This window comes from Antechinus flavipes, chromosome 3 (assembly GCF_016432865.1).
Source record: "Antechinus flavipes isolate AdamAnt ecotype Samford, QLD, Australia chromosome 3, AdamAnt_v2, whole genome shotgun sequence".
Taxonomy (NCBI): Eukaryota; Metazoa; Chordata; class Mammalia; order Dasyuromorphia; family Dasyuridae; genus Antechinus; species Antechinus flavipes.
The window spans coordinates 627028431-627037215 of record NC_067400.1 but is presented as its reverse complement, the minus strand read 5'-3'; the positions used below and the strand labels follow the sequence as shown (position 1 = coordinate 627037215).

At 38.2% G+C, this 8785-nt stretch overlaps 1 long non-coding RNA gene across 1 annotated transcript; it reads left to right on the top strand.

The window, feature by feature from the left end:
- Positions 1 to 5894: 5894 nt before the first annotated feature.
- LOC127556668 (uncharacterized) lies at positions 5895 to 7952 on the top strand. The gene is made up of 2 exons (XR_007952489.1): positions 5895 to 6858; positions 7261 to 7952. It is a non-coding gene; the product is annotated as an uncharacterized LOC127556668 (long non-coding RNA).
- The last annotated feature ends 833 nt before the right edge of the window (positions 7953 to 8785 follow it).

Here is an 8785-nt window from a genome sequence, read left to right as displayed (position 1 = left end):
TCGTCTTTTAAAGAGGATTCTGGCAAGAATCTTGTCAGCAATGATTAAGAGAGAAACCTCCCTGTGATTGTCACAGGGCAATCTATTCTCTTTACCTTTATTAGATGGACAATGGCAAACAATTACCAGCCTTGAACTCCTGGGGCATAATTTCTTCTTGCCATATAATCTGAAAAACTTCAGTCAGCCTTTGTATGGGCAATGGACCTCCCACCTTGTAAATCTCAGCTGGAACAGAATCATACCTGGTGCTTTACTGTAATGGGCTGAGGCTCGAGTTGATGCACTGAGGTCCCAAGCACTTGAGGCTAAAAAGTAATTGGACCATACTCTATTAATATATATGCTTGGAGAAAGAATGGCCCCTGCCCACTCTTTGTGCAAGTCCTTATGTGTTGTATAGGAAATGACGATTTTGGTGGGTGGAGGCAGAGGAGTGGAAAGAGAAGTGGAAAGAGAGACTGCTGGCTGGCTTCTTGACACAGCTGCTCACATTGCTATCGCTAGCTCCCTTCACCTCTGATCCCCTTTTCACCTGCAATCCCCCTTCACCTCTGCTAGCTGGCTTCCTGTCGCAGCTGCCCATATTACTATCACAATCCATCTTCACCTCTACTGAGAATAAAGATTGAAGATTTTTCCTTTAACCTGAATGCCTGACTCCAGCTGATTTTAAATACACGGTCATCACATGCAAAGATGGTTTAACATAAGAAAAACTATCAACATAACTCATTATTTTAATAATAAAAGCAAAATCATATGATTATATCAATAGATGCAGAAAAACTTTTGACAAAGTACAACACATTTCTATTAAAAATATTTCAAGGTGTAAATATAAAATGGATTTTTCCTTCAACTGACCAAAAAAATTTCTCTAAAACCATCTACAACCATTTTTTGTAATAAGAATAAGCTAGAAGCCTCTCAGGAAGATCAGATGTGAAACAAAGATACCCATTATTACCAATATTATTCAATATTGTCTTGGATATTCTAGCTATAAGAAGTGAAGAAGAAATAGAAGTAATCAAAATAGGAATGAGGTAATAAAACTCTCTTTTTGCAGAAAATATGTTGATATACTAGAAAAATCCCTAAGACTTAATTTAAAATGATAAGTTTATAAATTTAGTAAAGTAGAAGAATATAAAGTAAATCCACATAAATTTTCAGCATTCCTAAAGATCAGAAACAAAACTCTGCAAGATTATAATAAGAGGTATCCTATTTAAAATAACTCTAGACAGTATGAAATCTATGTGAATATACCTGCCAAAACAAAACCAAAACTATTTAAGCAAAATTCTAAAAAAAAATTAATATAAATTAAAATCAGATTTAAATAATTAAAGACGTATTAATTGTTCATGCGTAGTCAGAGTCAATACAATTTTTAAAATTACAATTTTGCCTAAATAATTTATGTATTCAATGCCATCCAATTAAATTAGCAAAAAGGTATTTTTTGTATTAGAAAAAATAATAACAAAATTCATTTAAGAGGATAAAAGATTAAGAATATCAAAAGAAATAACAGAAAAAATGTAAAAGGAGATTGACAGTATCAAGTCTTAAACTATAATATAAGATTGTAATTATCAAAACTTTCTGAAACTGGCTACAAAATAGAAAGGTAGATCAATGGAACAGCATAGACATGCAAATTACAGCAGCCTTGTATTTGACAAGCATGAAGACTTAAGATTTTTGAATAAAAATTCATTATTTTGTAAAAAATTGTTGGGAAAACTGGAAAGCAATATGACAAAAACTGAGGCTAGACTAATATCATATATCATTTACCAAGATAAAGTTAAAATGAATAGAGCACTTAGATATAAAGAGAAAATCTACAAGAAAATTAGAATATGAAACATTATTTATCAATCTTATGGATAGATAAACAATTTATGAATAAATAAGAGAAAACAAAGTTTGGTATAAAATGGGTAATTTCAATTACATTAAATAGAAAAGATTTTCTACAGATAAAACAAATATAGTCAAGATCAGAAGGAAAGAAAAGGACAGGGGAAAAAATTTTTAAAACAATTTCTCAGATAAAAGTCTCATATCTCAAATGTATAAAAAAAACTTTGAAAAATCAATAAGAATATGAGTCATTTCCCAATCAGTAAATGGTCAAAGGCTATGAACACGCAGTTTTCCAATGAAGAAATCAACACAATATGAAAAAACATTCTGAAACATTATTGATTAGAGAAATACAAATTATGATAACCTTGAGGTATCACTTTATACTTGTAAAATTGACTAAAGTGATATAAAGGCAAAATGACAAGTGTTGGAGAAGATGTAGAAAAATTGGAACACTAATTGTCAGTGGAATTGTGGACTGATCCAGTCATTGGTATTAAACTGCCTATGTCTTTTGACACAGCAATACCATTATTAGCTCTATTTCCAAAAAGGAAAAGAATCCATATGTTCTAAAATTTTTATAGGAGCTCTCTTTGTTGTTACAAAATTGGAAAGTGGAGGATTGCCTTTCAATTGGGGAATAGCTAGTTGTGGTATATGATTGTGATGGAATACTATTGTGTATAAAATGATCAGTTCAATGGAGACTATGAATCAAAGCATAGTATTTTCATCTTTTTTTTTCTCATTATGGTTACTTGCTTGAGTTTTTTTTTCCTTTCTTGTGTTTTTTCCCTTTTGATCCAATTTTTATTTTTGTGCAGCATGACAAATATGGAAATATGTTTAGACACATTGCATATGTGTAATCTATATCCAATTGCTTGCTGACTTGATGGGGGAAGGGAAAGAGGAGAAGGAGGAAAATTTGGAACACAAGGTTTTGCAAAGGTGAATGTTGAAAACTATCTTTGCATGTATTTGGAAAAATAAAATACTATTTTTAAAAAATTATCTATTTAGAGCAGGACCAGGGGATCATTATATACTTCAGCAATACTACTATATGATGATCAATTCTGATGGACGTGGCTCTTCAACAATGAGATGAACCAAAAACAGCTCCAATAGAGCAGTAATGAATTGAACCAGCTACACCCAGCGAAAGAACTCTGGGAGATGACTATGAACCACTACAGAGAATTCCCAATCCCTCTATTTTTGTCTGCCTGCATTTTTTATTTCCTTCACAGGCTAATTGTACACTATTTCAAAGTCCGATTCTTTTTGTACAGCAAAATAACTGTTTGGACATGTATACTTATATTGTATTTAATTTATACTTTAACACATTTAACATGTATTGGTCAACCTGCCATCTGGGGAAGGGGATGGGGGGAAAGAGGGGAAAAATTGGAACAAAAGGTTTGGCAATTGTCAATGCTGTAAAATTACCCATGCATATAACTTGTAAATAAAAAGCTATAATTTTAAAAAGTATCTATTTAATGATCTTACAAAAACATACAGTATGGAATATGTTTAGAATGATTTTGGAGGGTGTGTGTGTGTTTGTGTGTGTATCCAAAGGTAGGTATCTGTAAGACTGAGGGATGGGGAGTGAAGAAAAAAAGTCTTTTCTTGGTTCTGCTCATTTAGCTTTTTATTATTTCGTTCAAGTCTTTCAGTGTTTTTCTAAGATCATTGAGCTCATCATTTCTTATTGCACAATAGTTCTCCACCACAATCATAAACCACAACATCTGACTTAAAAGAAAACCATATAATTATTTCATTTAGGACAAACATAAATCAATCAAATCCAGATTTACATTACAAAATTGTATCATAAAGAATCTCAGTTTTCCTACCTCAATTACTACTAATGTCTGAGAATGTCTGAGAATATATGCACCCAGGTGAAATGAGCCCTGGAGGAGAGATTCACAGCCTAAAAGGAAGTTAGGGTCAGAAGGAGCATCAATCCTAAAGTCACGAAATTCCAGGAGAAGGAAGTCAGGTCCAACAGCAAAAAAGTAAGGCTGACATCTGAGGTCCTTGCCCTGAGGATATTTGGAGAAAAAGAAAGAAGCAAGAAAGATCTCTTGGAATTGGGAGAACTTCCAGAAAAGACTGGTTCCATCAAATCCCCTGCCACCTCTTCTGCTTCCTCAATGGTTTATATTCTGACATAGGAAAATGATACTTGAAACTCATAAAAATTTTCTCAATAGTAGGACAATTAGGAGTATACATAGACCAAGGTCTATGTGTGAGCTGAACATGATGGATTGATTATCTAAAAAATAAAATGAAGGGAAGGAAGAATGCCCTGGAAGAAGAGGAAAGGGAGAGAATGGGGTAAATTCTCTGAAATAAAAGAAGCTCATGAGAAATTTTATAATGGAAGGAATAGAAGGAGAGGAACCTTATTCTCTAATTCTCTCTCTCTCTCTCTCTCTCTCTCTCTCTCTCTCTCTCTCATTCATACTTATTCATTCATTCTCTCTCTCTCTCATTCATACTTATTCATTCATTCTCTCTCTCTCTCTCTCTTTCTCTCTCTCTTTCTCTCTCTCTTCCTCTCTCTCTTTACCCCCCCCCCAAGGCAATTGGGTTAAGTGACTTGCCCAGGATCACACAGCTAGGACGTGTTAAGTGTCTGAGGATAGATTTGAACTCAGGGCTGGTCCTCTATCCCTTGCACCACCTAACTGTCCCCTGAACCTCATTCTCATTAGAATTGGCTCAAAGGGAATAACATACACACTCAGGTGAGAATAGAAATCTATCTTATCCTACCCATAGGATAAGGATGAGGATAAGAGAAAGAGGAGATAATACAAGGGAAAGTAGATTGAGGGAAGTAAAAATCAGAAGCAAAACACTGGAGAATGGACAGGGTGAAAGTTGAAAAAAGAGAAAGAGAATATAAAATAGAGGAAAATACATAGTACATTATTGTGAAAAAATTTACAGCAAATTTCTCTGATGATGATCTCATTTCTCAAACATATATAAAACTGAGATAATTAAAAAGAGAGAGAGAGAGAGAGAGAGAGAGAGAGAGAGAGAGAGAGAGAGAGATTTCTCAACTGATGGTCAAAGGAAATGAACTGGAAGTTTTCAGACAAAGTAATCAAAACTATCTATAGTCATTGAAAAAATGCTCTAAATCACTATTGATTAGAGAAATGCACATTAGAACAACTGAGCTACTACCACATACCTTTCAGCTTGGTTAATAGGATAGAAAAGAAAAATGACAAACATTGGAGATGATCTGGGAAAATTAAAACCCTAATGCATTATTGGCGAAGTTGTATATTGATTTGACCATTCTATATAAATTTCGAACTAAGTCCTAAGGATATATGTCACATACCCTTTGACCCAGCCATACCACAACTATGCTGTATCCCAGAGAGATAAAAAACAAAAATCTGTACAAAAATATTCATAGCGGCTCTTTTAATGGTGGCAAAGAATTAAAAATTGAGAGGATTGTCCATCAATCGGGGAATGGCTGAATAGTGTGTTGCTTATGATTGTGATGGAGTGCTATTATGCTAGAAGTCGTGATAAGCAGGAAGCTCTCAGAAAAACAAGGACATGTGAAATCAGGCAAAGTGAAATGAGAGGAACTAGGAGAATATGATACACTGTAAGAGCAATAGTGTGTGATCATCTGCTGGGAATCATTTAGCTATTCTCACCAAGACAATTTTGAAGGACTTATGATGAAAAAAGTGATCCATCTTTGCAGAGAACTCCCAGGAAGCTGGAAACTTCACAAATGTTCCCCTCCTGCTAAGATTAATCTAGTACATTTAAGCCTGAAATCATGAGAAAAACATAAGGTCCTGGCACATGGTGAACTTTACCAAAGATTTGAGTCCTTAAAAACTAACAACACGCTTTAGAGAGTTAGATCATAGTAAACAGAAATCAGGATTGGTCACAGATTATTTCATAATAAACAGATTTCATAAACAGATTATTTCATAATAACATGATTTTAAGATCTATAAGCAGCAGGATTTCTCTTAATAAACGGCTCTGTTGAATTATCGACAACCTCATCTTTTTATTTTCAACCGCCACTGGCCCATTTGTGCTGTGCTGGTCACACAATACATCTCCAGAGAAAGAATTGATGTGATGGAACCTGAATGCAGATTTGTAGAGGAAGAATACCCTTTCTTTATTTTCCTTATTGGGGGTAAAGGGAATTTTCTGCGTTTTCTTTCATGAAAAATGTGTTTTGCATGATTACACATGTATAATGTATGTCAAATTGCTTGTCTTCTCAATGGGATTGAAGGGAGAGAGAGAATTTGGAACTCGAAATTTGAGAAAAGGCATGTTCCAATTGTTTTTGCATGTAATTGGGGGGAGGAATAAAATATTAAATAAAAAGAAAGCAGAAAATATAACTCCACTTTCTGCTTATTGGTGGTAGATGGGAGAACCAGGTGAGATAGGGGGGCCTGATACCCTCATGAGGACAAAGGAAATGACTAGGCATCAAAAACAAAAATTGGGGAAAGAACGGACGATTGATCTCCGCGGGGGAGGTCCGGAGTCGCAGAGCCCAGATTAGGAGGCAGGCAGTGGAGCTCCCTGGGGTGAGCAGGTGGTGGGGGTGGAATTTGAGCTCTGGGTGGAGTTTGGTGGCTGGTGAGCTGTCCCGGGATGGGGGGCGGGGCTTCTGGTCTGCGAGGAGGTGGGATATCATTGGAGGCCAGCGTTGTTTCTGGAGCCTGGGAGGGCGGGGCCGGGCTCTTGGGCCTGGGAGGAGCTGCCCAGAAAGGACTTGCTGAGAGTCTGAGGAGGTCACCTTTTTTTCCAAGAAGCCAAACGGCTGTGTACTAGAAGGACCCCCCGAGATCTGAGCGGGATCTTGGCCAGCCCCCTGCTTTTCTTTGGATGCCTTTTTCCCTGGGCCTTACCCTTCCCGACGGACCTCTGGTGAGGAGCCCAGGAGCACACCTCCCTCTCAGACTTGGCCCCCGCTTCTTGTTCAGGCTCCCGAGCAAGTCCCTGATATCTGGGGCGCCAAGCCCTGCATTACCCATAGTTCAGCTAGGACTTTCTCCGAATCGGGGTGGGATGGGGTGAGGGCCATCAATTGATTTCCTCCTCTGGAGATCTGAGACCCCCAAACTACCCCCCTGCCTTCCTTCCCTAGAACCCTGGGAGAGAGCCAGAAGGGAGAGAAGGTGGGAAGCAATCTTCAAGTTCAGTTCTCTTTGTTTCCAAACCTTACGTCACCTGTTGGTGCTTCTTCTGGGTGCTGCTTCTCCCCTGAGGCAGTGCCAGGGACTGGGTGACTCCTTGGGGAACCTCACCTCACCTTCTGAATCCTCATAGGCCAGCCCCCTGCAAAGACAGTGAAGGGAAAGATGTCTCCCCCTCTGGGATCCTTCTCTCTCTGCTCAGCCTGAAGAGGACCAAGACCTGGCCCAGGCAGGCAGCCTGAGGGCATGGCCCCCGGAGCCCACCGGCCCCCCTGGCAGGTGAGTGGGGGCAATGGACCAAGGTCAGGACGGTAGGCATTTACACAGATACAGAGGATTGGCCTGTCTTACCTAATTATCTTTTTTTTTTGGCTTTTTTGGGGGTCAAGTGACTTGCCCAAGATCACACAACTAGGAAGTGTTAAGGGTTGGAGGTCAGATTTGAATTCAGGTCCTCCTGATTTTAGGGCTAGTGCCCTATCCATTGCACCACCTAGCTACCCCTAATTATCATTTCTTTAAATTGAAAAAAAAAGGCACACAAAAAAAGAGATAGTATATGCTAGTAACAACACTGTCCTGCTCTCTTGTTTTAAACTTTCATAATCTCTTTTCCATCTCTAGCAATAACATCCCCCCCCCAAAAAAAAAAAAAACACAACTTAGTGCTTTTGTAGTTTTGATTTTTAAGTTTTTCCTTCCTTATCATGACTGTCCAAGAAACACACTTTCATTCATTAATTGATTATAGATGACATTTCTTTGCTCTCTTTTTGCAATCCTAACACACATTCCCTTCTCCCTTCTGTTTCCTTCTTCAAAACTCCCTGGTAGCAACTGAAGGTCAAGGAAGAGCACTTCCCACATGCTTCCTGTCTGGACAGCTCCCAACCTTGACATCTGCCCCAGCTGTTTTCCTTTGCAATGTTGTGGTCAGAGCATAAAGGGTGCACCCGGTTCCTTTACTCTGCCTCAGTCCAGACGTGTTCCCAGGTCTTTCTGAATCCCTCACATTTGCCATTTCTTAGGTTGTCAGTAAAGCATTTAGAAAGTGGCTGCTCTGTGCCGGGCACCGTTCAAACCTCACTTGGATACAAAGGAAACAAAAATCCTGCCTTCAAGGAGCTTACAGTCTAATTTAGTAGAATACCTAGAAACAACTATGTCCATAAAACCAATAGATTAGAAGGTGAAAGGGGGAGTTTCAGGCCCAAAAAAGCTTCTTTTAGAGGATTGAGATTTGAATCAGGACTCAAAGATAACTTGTGAGAGTTAGGTAAGGAGAGAGAACATTCCCAGCCTAAGACATAGTCAGCAGAAAGTCATAGATTCAGACCTGGAACCTAGTCTATGGAGGAGAGAAGGTGGGAAGAAAAGGGGAGAAAGTAAGATGCAAGCAGACTGAGAGGGGATTGGGTTTTGTTACATGTCACCCTCTATTCCAACTACCTTATAAGTGTTATCTTGTTTGATCCTCTGCAAGAATTTTCATTCAGCTAAGGCAGGATAGGATATCTAACTGGTAGGCACTCTGCCATTCTAGCTGGGACCTATACCATGAAGCGGGTAGGGCGCTGTATCCTTCATTTCCAGTGATTATACACACATGCACACAAACATAATTTCCTCCTGGGCTAATTGACTCAGAGATTACAAAA